The sequence below is a fragment of the Rhinolophus sinicus genome, linkage group LG01 (assembly GCF_036562045.2).
Source record: "Rhinolophus sinicus isolate RSC01 linkage group LG01, ASM3656204v1, whole genome shotgun sequence".
Classification (NCBI taxonomy): domain Eukaryota; kingdom Metazoa; phylum Chordata; class Mammalia; order Chiroptera; family Rhinolophidae; genus Rhinolophus; species Rhinolophus sinicus.
Genome location: NC_133751.1, coordinates 26,026,468 through 26,044,613, shown reverse-complemented (window position 1 = coordinate 26,044,613; position 18,146 = coordinate 26,026,468).

Below are 18,146 nucleotides of genomic sequence, written 5' to 3'. Positions count from 1 at the left end.
AACTAAGGAAACAAAAATCTCTGCTTTGAATTGTTAACCAAAGCAGGCCTGAAAAAAAAGAAAAACTAGGTTCTAATACCAGCTATGGTTTTTCAGTATAGAAAGCTGGAACACATGAAGGTCCTTTCCAGCTCTAAAATGATACTCTGTGGATAAAATTAATGAAAAGAGCTGAAATACTTTTACAAATTTTAGATGTCTCCTAAATCTCTATCATGCAAAAAAAAAATGTTATTTTAGAAAATCCTGATAAAAACTGAAATGTACCAGAATAGGAATCAAAATCAACTTGAATTTAGAGTCAGAGGCATAACAGATGTACAGAGAGAGCTTGAGTCCCGTAGCTGTATTTTACTCCAGAGGGAAAGGTGGTTCTGTAGTAAGCTATGGAAAATAGATGTCTACTCAGATTTCCAGGTGGAACTCCTAGAAATATCCTATTTCACCTACTTTATTATGCTTATTCCCCACATTTAAACACCTCTTTATTTGAAATGTTCCTATAATCAATGACATATCATGGCTGAATTGTAGGGTTGTGTTTTTTTTTCCCTAGAAGAAATTTCCTAAGAAGTAATTATAGTTTTGATGAAATAGTTATTCCCTAGTATTGCTCCTCTTGGAAATGCTTCCAATTCAGTCTCATCTAATTGTTAGTACGAAAAAAAAAACCCAAAAAAAACACAAAAAAACCCAAAACACCACATTCTTGATTATGCTATAAAACATAAAGGACCTAGAAATAAAAATAAGGTAATCAACAACTCATCTGAGGCTCAAATATATCAAACTAATAATCAAGAGCCTCTTTAAAATTCAAACTGAACGAAAACAAACAAACAACACCAGTTAGGAAATAACAAGTCATTTCCTCTATCAAGACAAAGCTGAATTTTTCCAATGAGTTGTAATGCTCAAAAAAGAAGAAAAAGACTGTGCAAGTTAACAGGAAAGAGCTGTACACTCAGGTTTACATAATGAGATCAGAAATTAAAGGTTTGAGTGTCTTCATTCACCTACTGTAATCCTGAGAAAGAGCTCCAAATAGTCTGACCATCAGCATATTTGGTTTAAAAAGAGTATATCGACTACCTTACAATCTTTACGCATTTGCTCAACAAATACTTTCTGAATGTTTACTAGATACTAAGCAATCATTCATGGAGAGGACCCTCTAAGATCTGACACTTAGACACCACCTTTGTAAGAGAATACTGCCTGAATAAGACCTGACAACAACACCAATTCCCATCTGACGTTTAAAATTCCACACACCAGAATAAAATGCAATGAAGTAATTTCTTAAAGCCAGGCCCTAAACAGCATACAGGAGGTACACCTTGCTCAAGTAAATCGCAATTCAAAACTGCCGTCTCCTGCTGACCAAACTGACTTTGTGAGGGTCTGAAAGAATTCCAGGCCCACGAAATTGTAAGACAGAAATGAAAGCGAAGGTGCTCAACTCAGAAGCGAGCCGAAAGAAGGGCTAAACAAAAAGTGAGCCGGAGGTGATGAGGAGTGCCGCAGCGGCCCAAACGTGCCCTCCCGCCTCGGCACATCAAGTTAGCAACTTTTCCAGCACCCCGTGACTCCCGACTTCCCCAGCCGCCCGGCATGATGGCAGAGGCTAGAGTCAGGGCGAAGGATCCCCACGGCGGGAGCCGGTCCCACAGCAAACGAACGTATAAAATAAGGAGCGAGCGGGATGGGGGCGGGGTTGGAAATGCTCCTTCCCTCGGAGAAGGATGAGGGGAGAAGAACCGAGTGAGCGACCCTTGGGCCACCAGCCCTGACCCGGGAACGGGGAGTGCTATAGTCTCGCGGTCTCGCCGAGGGCCGGGCTCGCAGCCACGCGGGACCCTCAGGCCGGCGTGTGGGAACCCGGCGGGCCTCACCGAGGGCAGGCGGGAAACGGGGTGGCGGGAAGACGATACGATGGCCCAGCTCGATCCTCGTACGCGAGGCCACAACCCTGCCCTGCCTTCGGCGGGCCCCGAGAGCTCGTATAAAAAGCCCCCAGCTTCCTGAAGGGACGGGATGAGGGATGAGGAAGACCCCTCCCCACGTACACACAAACCCGCTCGCCTCCCTACCCCCCACCCTCGGGCCGCGCTCGGCCCGCTCTGCGCCCCACAGCGGCGCAGGGAGGCCAGGGCCAGCCGCGCGGCCGCAAGAAGCTGACGCCTTCCCCGACGCCGGGAGCTTGGCGGGCGCAGGAACCCCGGCACGCAGACAAAATCAACAAAGGCACCTGCCGCTCGCGAAAAGAAAACATGCCACAGGCCCCGACCCGTGGCTCTCTGACTCGCTGCTGCCGGGGCCGCAAAGATGCGCTGACGGGTTGAGGAGAGGGGGCGGGGAAGGGCCACGAGCGGTGGCTCCCGGGCCACGGAGCCTAGCGTCCCTCCCCAGACAGTGAAGCAGGGATCACCACGCCAGACACTGACCTTGGAGTCTCCGTTGCACAGAGCCATCGGGGCCCGGGCCGCGGCAGCCAAAGTATGAGACGGGACGGGAGAGGGCCGACGGGGTCCACGCCACGGGACGCGGCTAAAAAAAAGGCCTGGCTGAGGAGCTGGCGAGAGCAGAGAGGAGCGGGCCTCCTGCAAAGCGCGGAATCAGGCAATAGCTGCCGTGCGCTGGCCCCAGCGCCGCGGGAGAGGAGACCAGCAGCGCACACGCTGCCCCCGCCTCCTGCTTCCGCCCCGGCCGGCCACTGGGAGGAGCCAGAGCCCGTGTGGCTAGGCAGCCCAGCCAAGGACACCCCCGACTTGCCGCCGCCCAATGATCCCGCCTCAGGAGGCGGGCCCTTCGGCTCGAGGCCCCGCCTCCAGGTCTGTCCCGCCGCTCAGTCCGGCTCCCGGGAGAAGAAACCCGCCCAGTCTCCTGCCTGCTGGCCTACGGGAAGAGGAGCCGGCGGCTCCTGGCCTCGCCCCCGCTGCCAAGCCCCGCCCCCGCCTCCGTCCGGCCAGCCCCTGGGAGGAGGAGCCCGCGGCGCCCAGCCAGGTTCCGCCTGTGTCTCCCCCGCACCGGGCAGCCGGCCCTAACTGGAGGGGTCCGTGGCGCCCCGCCCCGTCCCCGCCGTTAAGGCCCGCCCCCGAGGAAAATCCAACCGCCGCCGACTTGCTGTTTGCGGGCTCGCCTGGGACCACTGTGAGAGGCTTGTGGTGCCGAGTTGGTGGCTTTACAGAGCTGGGTTTCTGGGGGTACTGAAGCCCGTGGGGCGGCCTCAAGTTTTGGGACATGGAGGAGGCCAAAGCTGCTTTACAGTTTCGTAGTGACGTCTCAAGGGATGACAAAGTGAAATTTGATCTCTGGTCCCTCTAAAGTTCTACTGCGGATGCAGAATTTCCAAAAGAAAATGGTTTGAGAGCAGCAACCTGGTCATGAAGCTCAGTTTGCACAGCAAACTATGTTTCTATTCGGATTATGGAGAAGGGGCTGCAGTCCTTCGAGCTACTCCTTGGCATCCGTCAGGATGAGGCATTACTTTGAATTTTGCCACCTGAGAGCCTAAATCGGGGCTGGAGACTAGATTAAAAACACTTGGAATGGCTTCCAGTTAACAGCCTTTTGACAAATATTCAGTTGTAATACAGCCAAATTTGGTGAGCTCATGCTATGTGTCAGGCTGTAGTTGAGGAGCTAAAGTGAGCAACCCTGACTTCCAAAAACTAATTTTATCCTAAGCAATCCCATAAAAATAGTGAGGATTGATATTCTTATCCACTGTTTACTAATGAGGAAACTGAGGCTCAGTGAGATCATGTGCCTCTGCTCTCTGCATAGGAGGTAAGGGGTACCTGATCTGAGAAAGGATAGACAGTTTAATAGTAGAATATTTACGGTAACAAACGGTCCAAGGCTCTGGTGGGCCTCTGACTCAAGGAAAATATTTCACTTACCCTATGTTGAGCTGAAAAGTGGATACTTGAACTTTTTAAAGCCATGGATACTGGGTTCTCTTGGTATGAACCATCCAAAGACTATCCTGTAGTAACCAATAGGAGAGCTTCAACTGGCATCACCATCCCCCCAGAATAGAATGGAATGTAGTATGCTGGCAGTTAGGATTGGCTAAGTCCCATCTATATTAGATAATGCCTAATTTAAATATATCCTAGTGGTCACTTATGTTTCTGGCTAAGAATATCAGAATGTACCAGGATCCTTACATCTTATGTTCTTCTTCTGCAACTTTTGACTCTATTGGCCCCTCCCTCTTTCTTTTTTATAACTTTTTTTTATTATTAGTTTCAGGTGTACCAAACAACATAATTAGACAGTTACATACCTCACAAAGTGATAACCCCAACAAGTCTACTACCTATCTGACACTGTACATGGTCGTTACAGTACCATTGACTATATTCCCTATGTTGTACCCTGTTTCCCCGAAAATAAGACCTAGCCGGACCATCAGCTCTAATGCATCTTTTGGAGCAAAATTTAATATAAGACCCAGTGTTATATTATATTATACCTGCTCTTATTTTATTATGTTATACTCCATCTTATATTAAAATACGACCGGGTCTTATATTAATTTTTTCTCCAAAAGATGCATTAGAGCTGATGGTCTGGCTAGGTCTTATTTTGGGGGAAACACGGTATTGAGATTATCATATGGTTTTCATTTTTTCAGTTTGTTAATGCTGTAAATTACATTGATTGATTTTGGAATGTTAAACCAACGCTGCATTCTTGGGATAAACTTAAAGTAATCATGATGCATTTTCCTTTGTATATATTGGATTGGATTTGCAAAAATTTTGGTTTTGAATTTTTGTATCTGTATTCATGAGGAATATCAGTTTGTAATTTTCTTGTAATGTCTTTGGCTGCTTTTCTTATCAGGGTAATGCTGGCCTCAAAAAATTAAGTTGAGAATTTGTGTAGAATTATTATTTCTAGAATAGTTGGTATAGAATTGGTTTTATTTCTTCCTTAAATGTTTGGTAGAATTCACCAATGAGGCCATGTGAACCTGAACTTTTTGTTGTAATAAGGTTTTTAACTACAAAATCCATATTAAAAAATAGATACAGTGCTCTTAAGATTATCTATTTTTTTCTTGAGTGAGCTTTGGCAAATTTTGTATTTCAAGGAATTTGTCAGTTTCATCTAAGTGTGACATTCATAGGCATAATATTATTCAATAATATTCTCTTACTATGCTTTTAATACCTAGAATCTACAGTGATGTCAACTTTCTCATTCCTGATGTTAGTATTTGTGTTTTCTCTGTTTTCACTCATGAGACTGGCCAGAAGTTTACTGATTTTATTGATCCTCTGGAAAAGAAAAAAAAACAGCTCTTAGTTTTATTTATTTTCTCTATTATTTTTCTCCTTTCTATTACATTGATTTCCACTTTGATCTTTATTATATCTCTTTTTCTTCTTGCTTTGTATTTGATTTGGTCTTTTTCTAGTTTTTTAAATTGGAATCGGAGGTCATTGATTTTAGACGTTTCTTCTTGTCCAATATAGGAATTTATCTTTATAAATTTGCCCCTAAGTACTGCTTTAGGGATATCCCACAAATTCATATATATATAATTTTCATTTTCATTCAATTCTCCATAGTGTCTAATTTTCCCTTTGAATTTTTCTTTGACCTATGGGTTAGCTAAAAGTGTGTAATTTAGTTTCCAAATATTTGAGGATTTTTCCAGAGGTCTTTCTGTTATTGGTTTCTAATTTAATTCCATTGTGGTCATAGAATATACTTTTTTTGACTTCAATCTTTTTAAATTTCTTGAGATTTGTTTTATAGTTTAGAATATAGTTTATCGTGGTGAATGTTCTGCTGTTGTGTGAGTGTTCTATAAATGGGAACTAGGTTAAGTTGGTTGATAGCATTGTTCAAGACTATTATATTCCTGCTGATTTTTTGTTCATTTATTCTATCAGGTCTTGAGAGAGGGGTGCTAAAATCTCCAACTATAATTATGATTTTATCAATTTCTGCTGATCTATCAGTTTTTGCTTCATGTATTTTGAAGCTCTGTTAATAGGGTCATAAATGTTTAGAATTGTTGTTGATCGCTTTATCATTATGAAAATGACATTCTTTATCCCTGGTAATATTTTTTACTCTAACAATTTCTTTGTCCAATATTAAAATAGCATGCCTGATTTCTTGACAGGTTCTTGGCATGATATATCTTTTGCAACCCTTTAACCTGTGTTTGTCTTTATGTTTAAAGTGTTTCTTTTAGGCAGCAAATAATTAGGTGTTGCTTTTTTTTCCCTGATCTGCCAATTTCTCTCTTTTAATTGGAGTGCTTAGACCAATTGTATTCAATGTGATTATTGATACGGTTAGGTTTATGTATATAATCTAGAGATTCTCAAGGCAGTAGGCCGGGGCAATTGAAGGGCCATCCCTTTTGTTTCCTGTCTCTCAGGGTCACTGAGATGCTTGATATCCAGTATTTTGAAGCCTTGGTTTTATTTATTTTGTCTGAGGTTCTTTGCGATGTTTCAGACAGGAGGGTAAATTCAGTTCCTGTTATTCCATCTATGACAGAAGTGGAAGTCTGGAAACTTCCTTTAATGATTAGTTGAAACATCTTAAACCTATAAGGTTTTCCTTTATCTGTCAGAAACATTTTTGTTAAGAGTGAAGAGTGCCCTGAATTCAGAACAACTTAGGCAACATAGAATAGCGATTCTGATTTTTATAAATGTAAATGTGTGGCTTCAGAAACTAACACATTTTTCAAAAAAAAAAGCATTTGATAAAATCCACAGATAGAAATTTGCATATTTGGTGTGTATTGTATCATGAAATATTTATTTCGGGTATAATCCATTTTTCATCCTTATTTCATCTTTCAAAATGTTTACTCTTAAATTTCCCATTAACAACAACAACAAAATTAACTTTTACGAAAAATATTAGCTGTCAAATTAAAGTATGAAAGAAGTACATAGTTTTTCAAAATCCTTTTAGGATGGTATCTGAGTTCTTAAAAAATTGAAAACAGCTGCTCTAAAATAAAAATTAATCATATATCCCTTCTTAATGGCTTCCCATTGCTCTCAGGATAAACTCCAAACTTCCAATGTTGCTCACTTAGTACTTGGAGATTTGGTCTGTCCCTGTTTACCTTGTAGCCTGTTCTCTTACCACTGCCCCCTCGCTCTGCTCCCTAGCCATATTAAATTGCTTTAGTTCCTTAAACATGACACAGAGTTCTCTCTTGTCTTGGGTATTTAGCACCTAAATATCTTCTGTCTAGAATAGTTCTGTTCCCTCCCACACAACTTTGAAGTCTTGGGATAGATGTCTTTTCCTCTTTTGTGCTTCCATAAGTACTCACCACCCTCTATTGTATTTACCTGTTCACTTGTCTCAATCCACTGAAAGCCCTGGAAGTAATATCATCCCATCAGCAATGAGCAAACATAACAGTCAGATACTGGTTTCTCAATACCATTCTCCAGCAAAAGGAACCAAGTCTTCTTGGGGAAATGGCTGATTTTAAGACTGAGGCAAGGACAAGATAACCAGGAACATCTTTTTGTGCCAGAAAGTAAGGAAGTGCACAGAGAACAATGAGGACATGTCAGAGGGACACAGGATTCAGTTTGAGAGGACTTTCACTGGCCAAATCTGGGACAATATATCAAAATAAATAGCGATGGTAAACAGACTATATCTACTGATTAAATTAGGAGTCCATTAGTCTATGACTATATAAATAAATGAATAATTAAATGGAGAAAAACTCCTTCCTTAAAATAGAATGTCCACTAATAAAGGTCAAAGAAATAATTGACTTAAAAAATCATCACTTTGCAACCATCACAGAAATAATAAATTCAAACAAGAAACATCAAAGAATGGTAAAATTCATGGATGAAAGTTGCATCAAGAACAGGTTTTATTTACGTTGTCTCAAAGTCTCTCCCTATAAAATAATTATTAATTATTCAAGGAAAAAGAGTAACTTTACAGTGGAGAAAACTGAAGACACCTCCTTACTCAAGTGATGGAAGCTAACATCAACAGTAATGGAACAAATCAACATCATCTGTCATTGATGGATACAGTGAGCTGAGCACAGTGTTACTTAGGGTTGTCTTGCCTAAAATGTATAACCTAATCATGAGTAAATATCAGGCAAACCCACATGGAGGCACATTCCACAAAATAACAGGTCTTTAATTGTTCCAGTTATCTATTGCTTTGTAACAAACACCCTGAAACCTAGTGGCTTAGAAGAACACTTTATTTTACTGTGATTTGGACAAGGTTCAGCAGGGATAGTTCATCTCTGCTCTAATGTGTCATCTACTGAGGCCCAGAGCCTGTCTCCTGTAAACCTCAGCTGGAGTGGCTCAAAGGCTGGGAGCTAGAATCATGTGAAGGCTTTCCTACTCATATCTCTAACACCTGAGCTCGGAGACTGAACTAGCTGAGGGCTGGAATGGCTGTGGCCCATCTGGCATCTCTAACTCTACGTGGTCTCTTCATCACCATGACTTCAGGGTAACAGTATTTCCTACATTTTAGCTCAGAACTTCAGGGTGGGAGGGAAGAGAGAGAGAGGAGAGAGAGACAGACAGAGAGAGAGAGAGAGAGCGCTGAGCACTGTATGGACCTCTATAATCTACCCTTGGAAGTCATACAGGTATACTTCTCTTCATTCTACTCATGGAATGAGTCATGGGCCTGTCCAGACTTAAGGAGAGGGTTTTAGAAGAGCATGTGGAACTGGAAATGTGGTGCAACGCTTGGAAAATACAATTAGCCACAGTAATCTTAAAAAATGAAAGTCAAGGGGTGACTGAGGAACTGTTCTAGATTGAAGGACAATCAAGAGACATGACAATTGAGTGGAATACAGGCTCCTGGATTGAAACCTTTTGCTATAAGGATTGGCTTGGAGCTCTTTGTACTGTTATTGCAACATTGCTCTAAGTTTGAAATCACTTCAAAATTTTAAAAAATCAAATGTGCCATAAAAGCTCACAATTTAAAAATCTTACAATTAATCTTTTCATAAAGCAATAGATACCATGTAATAAAAATAACCACCCATGTTCCATATATGATACATTCATATTTTTAATATCATGTTTTATTAAAGCAGACCACCGAATTTATTCTCATTATTATATTTTTATTGATCACCCTTCTATGATCTCTGTCACAACTATAGTCTCAAATTTGGGTCACCTTCTCTTAGAGCCAAACTGACATCCTCCTGGTGAGAACTGATGCAGCCAAATCCTGTGCCTTCATTTCTAGGAAAAAGAAGGATATAACTTTTGGTATCTTAACCTTTGAAAGGTTTCTAAAACTGGTGATCAAAATAGCACTTCATGTATCAAAGCAAATTCTAAATTCTTTACGTATATTAATTAACTCATTTTCTCAGAGCAGTCCTATGAGATGTGTGGTACTATTATCCCCTTGTCACTCTTTTATGATTGAGAAAACTGGAAGAGAAATTAATTAGCATAAGGTGATACAGCCTGTACACCACAGACTGAGATTCACAACAGGCCAACTAGCTCTAGCCTTTTTATTGTTTATTAAACATTCAAAATATACTTTGCCAAGCAATCTTTGAAACCACAAGTATCACCAGGAACAATTTAAAGCAGAGCAATGGCCCTGTTATCACTGTTTCTTCCATCTGTTTGCAGTGCTATGATTTTGATGCATTTTTGAAATGGTTATCCTTGACAAACTTCATGGCATAAATTCATTGGAAATTACACAGACACACACACACACACACACACACACACACACATGAGGTCTGAAATTAAGTTCGCAAACTTGTTGCAATGATGTTGCTAACCTTTTTTGATATCAGAGGGATTATTCATTATGATTTTGTACCAACTGGACAATTCACCAAGTTTACTATTTGGAAGTGCAGAAAAGGCTGTGTGAAAAAGACGAAAACGACCTGAACTTTTCACCAACAATTCATGGCTCTTGCATCACGACAATGCACCAGCTCACACAGCACTGTCTGTGAGGGAGTTTTTAGCCAGTAAACAAGTAACTGTATTGGAACACCCTCCCTACTCACCTGATCTGGCCCCCAATGACTTCTTTCTTTACCCGAAGATAAAGGAAATATTGAAAGGGGACATTTGGATGACATTCAGGAGATCAAGGGTAATATGACAACAGCTCTGATGGCCATTCCAGAAAAAGAATTCCAAAATTGCTTTGAAGGGTGGACTAGGTGTTGGTGCTGATGCATAGCTTCCCAAGGGGAGTACTTGGAAGGTGACCATCGTGATATTCAGCAGTGAGGTATGTAGCACTTTATCCCTCTCCTCTCAGCCTCTGGAAACCAGCATTACATTTTATGTTTCTATGAATGTGACTATTTTAGAAACCTCATGTAAGTGAAATCATACAGTATTTGTCTTTTTCTGACTGGCTTATTTCACTTAGCATCTTATCATAATGTGCTCAAAGTTCATTCACGTTGTCGCATGTGACAGGATTTCCTTCCTTTTTAAGGCTGAATAATGTTCTATTTATATAAATATAAGCTAGAATATTATTATTATTATGTATGATATGTGTTTATTTTTTCATATATATATCTCACAATTTGTTTATCCATTCAAATATCAATGGACATTTGGGTTACTTCCACCTCTTGGCTATTGTGAATAATGCTGCTGTTAGAGTGTTTGTGTATTAAAAACAGAAAACATAAGCATGAAACATGGTAAGTCACAAAATAGCTTATAATGATAGTGAAAAAAATGAAACTCTCCAGGTTTTGAAATATAGTATGCTTTCTGTTCTTGTATAAATAATGATAACAACACATTACACAGAATTTTTCAACTTAGGAATTTAAGCTGTTTTCATATATTAGAAATCACTTATCTTCACATAATGTCAGTATTCCAGCAATAGGCATCATAATACTTATATAAGTATAGGGCTCAATTTGTAACTGTAGGGGAGGAAGAAACTTTCCTCTACCCACAAGATTCTTTTGGTCTAATAATCAAATAGATCTGAGACAGATTAATAAGAGAAAACAACCAAGTTTAATACATACATATGTATAGGAGCCCCACATACATGAAACAGTCAGAGACCCCACATGCATGAGAATGTTCAGAGTCAGAAAGGGCAAATGGGTCTGTAAGACATCCTGGGCTAGGGGTGAGGTTAATGTATCTTGGTGCTTCAGAAGGTAATTACAGGGACAGCACACGTTCAATAATTATTAGTTTGCCCTACCATGTAGATAAGCGAACAGTCAACTCTGGTTTTAAGTCTTCTTGTGGGCCAGGCTCCTAATTTAAATTCTTCTAGACAGCAGAAGTTTCTCTTGAGCCTGCAGGGTCTCCATTGCCTTTAGCTCAAAACAACTCACTTGGCATTGAGGCACATCTTTGGGTGGCTTATTTTGAATCCCTACATAACCAGTAGCTTGATGTTTTTAAATTTCAACGTCTTCCTACTAATCAGCTCTACTTTCAGAGGCTCAATAGAACCAAGATAACTACAAACCTGAAGTGGGTTGGAGAAGAAGTGTGGCCCGATGCTACTTAGAGACTGTTACAAAACTAGCTGCTTTTCCTGAAAGGAGAGACTTCATAAAATTTCCCTTTCCAAACCTCCTCCTATTTTATCTAAGATTTATTTCTCCAGTAGTGGTGTTAGCCACCCAAAGTAAAATTCCTTCTCTGGGAACAACAACTTCTTAGAAAAGATAGGTAACCAGTCAATCACTATCTCAAAAGACTATTTAAAAATGTGAGGTTGGAAATAATCCAAATTGTAAAGATACCCAAGGAAATTTCAAGGTGGGACAAATATGTATTAAAGAGAAAACCACAGTCCCAAAATGGTGTCTAGCCTATTGCCCTGTAGGAGAGGAAAAATAATTTTCCCTCTACCCTTGTGGGTTCTTGGCTGCGACATCCCCGTGAAAAAGACAAATTAACAAGAAAAAAAACCGAAAGTTTAATAACATGGATACCTCCTGTATACATGGGAGAAACCCAGGAAAACTGAGTTTAGCTCATGAAGCCACCACCTTAAAAACACCATCAGCTGAAGACAGAAGAGGAGTTAGAAAGGGGAAAGAGTCAGTTATGAGAGGTTACCAAAAAAAGCCCAGTAAACAAGGGTAAGATTGTTAGGCAGATTTAAGTCATTGCCTTTTGCACTGGTAAGAGTTTCTAGAGAATAGGTCTCTCCCACTTCCTGGTACAACAAGGGAGATACCCTTACAACTGGAGATTTCCCTTGTAAATGTGTCTTTTACAAAAGGTAACTTGGTTTTTAGAGCTTCTGCCATGTCCTGTTTCTTAAAATTAACCAGCCTAAAATAATCACTATGCCAAAGAGACATATTTTGAGTGACCAATTCTGTTCCCCTACAGCTGCGAGCTACAAACCTGTACAGCAAGTCACTGTACTGAATACCGCAGGCAATTATAACACAATGGTATTTGTGTAATGCGTTGCACCTACCATGTTACCACTGCTACAATGTAACTAGGTGAGAGGAATTTTTCAGTTCCATAATAATTTTATGCTGTCGTATATGCAGTCCATCATTGACCCAAATGTCGTTATGTGGTGCGTGCCGGTATTCTTTGAATGTCCTTTCTTTCTTTACTTCCCAGCCCCTTATGCATACATTTGTTACCCCTTTCTTCAACTTTCTCCATCCCCTAGCCAATTAAACACATGGTCTTTTGTCTGTCCTTCTATTGTTCACTCTTATATTTCTCTCTGCCTTTTAATTGGCTACAATATATACATGAAAAGAATGTTTGGTTGTGGATGATTGTGTTTCTTTTCTTTTAACTTGTTTATATAGAATTAAATAATATATATGAAATGACTTTGTAAATGATAGAGCACCATACAAAATATTAGTTATTTTCAGAATATATTGCAGTGCCGAGCACATTGTGTGTATCTAATACATGGCTGTCAAATGATTTAGTAAAGCATTATATACTCTGTCGTTATTTTTAAAAACACACATATTAGAACATGATGAGATGGGAACATTTTTACAGCAAAAGAACAGGAATGTTACTCTCTGAAGTATATGGAACATATTTTAATAAATTAAAACAAAAAACACTAATACCCCAATCAAGATAAAATGCACAAATTAGGCAGTACAACTAGTTAATAAATACGATATTCTACTTAAAATATTTTGGTGCCATTTTCCCAACCTTTTGCAATCTCATAAAATGACAGGAGAAAAAAATTAAATTTTTAAATTTAAAAATACGGCAATATTGGAAAACCAGGTGGGATGTCATAAACAGAGAAAAATGTTGTTGGTAGGAGAGCAAACTGGCAGAATCACTTTGGAAAATGTTTTGGCAATTTCTTATGCAGTTAAATATACACACACAGGCTCAGCAATCCTATCCTAGGTCATTGTCCAGATTAATGAAAACTTATGTTTACATAAAAACCTGTACACAAGTTTGGAAATAAGGTTGGAAATAATCCAAATGTCCTTTGGATTATTTACAAAATAATGGATATTATTGGTGAATGGAGAAACACATGTTGGTACACCCATATGATGAAATACTACTCAGAAAAAAACCCAAAACCCAATGTGTTTAGTAGAGAGGGGAGAATTATCAATACAGGTAGGTGACAACATGGGTAAATCTTAATGTATTATGCTCACTGAAAGAAGCCAGACTTAAAAGGCTAGATAGTGTATGATTTCATTTATAAGACATGGTGGAAAAGGCAAAACTACAGGGAGAGAAAAGCAGATCAGTGGTTGCTGGGGTCCAGGGGATGGGAGAAGAGTCTGGCTTTAAAGGAACATGAGGAATTTTTTGGAATGATGAAACTGTCATATCTTAATTGTTGTGGTGGTTATACAACTATTTATCAAAATGGTTTGTATTTGTCAAAACTAATAGAAATATACACTAAAATTCTACCATATATATATATATATATTATACCTCAATAAACCTGACTAACTTCCCCCTAAAAAACAGTTAAAAATTCTGAGGAATATATATTGTAGAAGATATAATTTAGATAATAGTGAATGGAAAACCAGTCAAGAAATCTGCAACCACAAATAGGTTTAGGAAGGGGCCACTAGATGGTAGTGTTAATTTTTGTAACAGAGATGGGAAAATCTTGAAGCTCAAAGATCACAGGCCTGACAGTGGAGCAGTTTCTTGGAAAATTGCCTGTAAATCCATAGTTGTAACTCCAGCTGTCAATCCTTGAGCTGCATGGGCTTCTGTGTTTTTTGCCAAAGTAGGTCTTCCAGCCTTCCACTGATTCTGGGAGGCCATCAATATCCTTCCAATAAAATTCTGTATCTCTCTCTGTTTTTGTTTTTTGCTTTCTGAAACAAACTGAATAGCAGAACTAAAAATGGCTGTTAACCAATTTTTTGTTTGTTTGTTTTGTTTTTCTTCTTATTTTTCATTATAGAGAATTTGAACATGTACAAGATAAACAGAATGGTATAATGAACTCCCAATATCACCACACATCAATAGTCATTGATAATCTGCCATTCTTATCATCACCCCAACCCCCATGCAAATCATTTTTTACAGGTCCTTTTTGAAGTGAGATAAAATTTACCTATTTTGAAATGCACAGATTTTTAAAAATTGACTTATTTCTTTAAAGCAGTTTTAGGTTCACAGCACAACTGAGCAGAAAGTACAGAGATTTCCCATAATCCCCATCTCCACTCATGCATAGCCTCCCTCATTGTTAACATCTCCCCCAGAGTGGTACATTTGTGACAACTGATGAACCTACATTGACACATCATAATCACCCAAAGTTCATAGTTTACAATTGGATTGACTCTTGGTATTGTATATGCTATGAGTTTGGACAAATATATAATGAGGTGTAGCTGCCATTCTAATCATTATAGTATCATACACAATAGTTTTACTCCCCTAAACATCCTCTGTGTTCCACTTACTCATCCGTCTCTCCCCCTATCCCCTGGAGAAATACACAAATTTTAGCCATACAATTCCAAGTTGTTTTTGAGGGATCTAGTTTGGGAGTTTCCAATAACATAGAGGAAAAAGAAAAGGGAAAGTTATGAGAGAAAATTTAAGGGATAAATCTAGTAAACAAACTAAACGTTTACTATTTCCAGGAGGAGTCAATGAAGAGGAAAGACATAAAGGAAAAATCAAATATATTATAGAAGAAAATTTCCCTAAATTTGGGAAAGATTTAGGACTTTGTTCAAAAAGGCCTAATAAATGTCGAATAAGATTGACAGAAAAAGTTATATGCTCATACCTTCATAGATCCTGTTGAAAATTGTGAACTCCAAAAATAAAGGAAAATTCCACAAGCTTCCAAATGCATTACTATTAATAACAATAATACAATAATATGTTACAAGTAATCTTCTTTGTTCTAATTTATACCTTATTTTTGAAAGCTTCAGCCTCAAATCACAGGAAAAAGAAAATTTTTTTAAATATATATGTCATAAACATGAACATATGCTTTTACTGTTGAAAATTAAAATTAAAATAATATTACATTTTTGTGCTTGTCATATTAGTGTAAACTGACAAGTTTAAAACACAAAAGATTGATGAGGTGCAAACAGATGAAAATAATCAGTTAAACAGTGTCAATTGGTACAAAACTTTTTGGAGGGCTATTTGGCAATATTATCACATTTTAAATATATATATATATTTACCCAGAAAATTCACTTCTAAAATATATATATATGTATGTGTGTATTGGGGTGGGAGGGTATTGGGAAAACAAACCATCAAACTAGAAAGAACCTAAATGGTTATCAGTATTATCAGTATGAGACTAGTTGGTAAATTTTAACAAATCCATACAATGGACGCTGATAGGCCAAGCATGGACCCTATGTTCACCCTAATGGTTATTCAGGTGTGGGCAATGGAAGATGGAGAATGTACAGGGTGCAGCAATTGAGGGCAAGAAGGGATCATGACTCCCACCAGGAGGGTTTTGTGTTTGGCAGTTTCACCAGCTTCACCAGAACACATCAATTAGGGAAGACCAGTTTCCCAAAGGAAAGGGCAAATGATATTTAACAGAAGTGAGAAAGGGGCACTGACTATGCAAAAAGAACAGCTGTTCATGGCAGTACTGGCTGAAGTTCCTGCAGTGTCAGCCTTGATTTCATAGTAGTAGTGACGGTTCCACATTTGCTAAGGTACACTGAGGTCCTGATGGGGGAGCATTCGCAGATTTCTCGAGGAGTGTCTCAGTCTGTCTCACAAGAAGACTACCACGAGGTAGGTCTTCTGAGGAGAAAACAGCCACTTAGGCATGGCTTAACAGTGAAGACTTGTTTCTGCTCCATGTGGTGTCAGCAAGGGGAACTCACTGTGGAACTGGCAGTTTCACTTACAACATAGTGTGGACATGGCTGCGGTGCCATTGACTGGGAGCTCAGACAGCACTGACTCACACGCCTTAGTTCCTTTCCAGATAGTCTTTCCTTAAGTGCATGGGCCTCGGTTCTAGGAGTGACTGTCTCAAAAGACAGGAAATGAAACTACCAGTTTCATAAGACCTGTGCCTGGAAGTTAATCCAGCACCACCTCAGCTGTATTGTATTGGTCGGTCTTAAAGCCTAGATTTAAGGGAAGGGATACTGGCCACACCTCTCAAAGCAAGAAGTGATAAAGAATTTAAAACTGCCACATCAGGTTCAGGGAAAACAATTTCAGTTTTTTATTGCTCCCCTAAAAAGCCTTGAGAATTTTTATGTGGAGTATACATTACATACAGGTCTGACCACTGAATTCGTGAACTCATCCTAGAAAAATTGCGACATGTGAGGTCTGGCAATTAAGTTTGCGAACTTGGCGCCATGCATTTACATTGGCAGCACTGTACAAACAGCTCAGTAAGGTTTCATAACCTTGGTATATCAGTGTCTCACAGCTGTGTTGTGTTGACATGTGGTAGTGTCTTGATGAGTGGCATTCATTATTGTTGTTGTGTGTTTTTGTGTGCCACGGTGAGAATGTGTGAGCTTGAATTACAGCATGAACAAACATTAAATTTCTTGTTAAAGTTGGCAAGAGTGGAAGTGAAATCAGGGACATGTTAGTCCAAGTAATGGGAATAATGCCATGAAGAAAATGGCAGTGTATGAATGGATGAAACATTTTTCGGAGGGGAGAGAACGCATCACTGATAAAGAGAGGTCAGGGTGGCCAGTAATGAGCAGAACTGATTAAAACATCGTAAAAATTCGTTGAATTGTGCGTCAAAATCATCAGCTGACTGAGAAGCATAGCAGACCAACTAAACATTGACAAACAGGAAAATCTTAACTGAAAATCTTGGCATGAGAAAAATGTGTGCAAAAGTGGTTCCGTAGAAGTTCACTGATGAACAAAAGCAAAGAAGAGTCAAAGTTTGCCAAGACCTTTTGGAGATACAAGACAATGTTTTGGGCCATGTTATCACTGGTGATGAAACATGGGTGTACCAATATGACCCTGAAACAAAGTGTCAAAATGCACGATGGAAGTCTTCCAATTCTCTATAACCAAAAAAGTTCTGTCAGTCCAAATCAAGAGACAAAATGATGTTGCTAAACTTTTCTGATATCAGAGGGATTATTCATTATGAATTTGTACAACTGGACAGTTAACCAAGTTTACTATTTGGAAGAACTGAAAAGGCTGTGTGAAAAAAGTTAGACGATCTGAACTTTTCGCCAATTCATGGCTCTTGCATCATGACAATGCACCAGCTCACACGGAACTGTCTGTGAGGGAGTTTTTAGCCAGTAAACAAATAACTGTATTGGAACAGAGAGACTCACATGGCAAGGAACTGAGGCCTTCTGCCAACAGCTATGTGAGTGTGCTATCTTGTAAATGGATCTTCCAGTTCCACTCAAGCATTCAGATGACTTGACACCCCAGCTGATATCTTCACTGCAACCTCATTAAAGAATACTGAGCCAGAGAACATCCAACTAAGCCATTTCTGAATTCCTAACCAATGGCAACTGAGATAAAAATGTTTGTTGTTAAAGTGCTAAGTTTTGGAGCAATATGTAACCCAGCAATAGATAATGAACATACCCAGGAAGGATTAAGATTTCTTTTTAAAGGGACATCTATAAA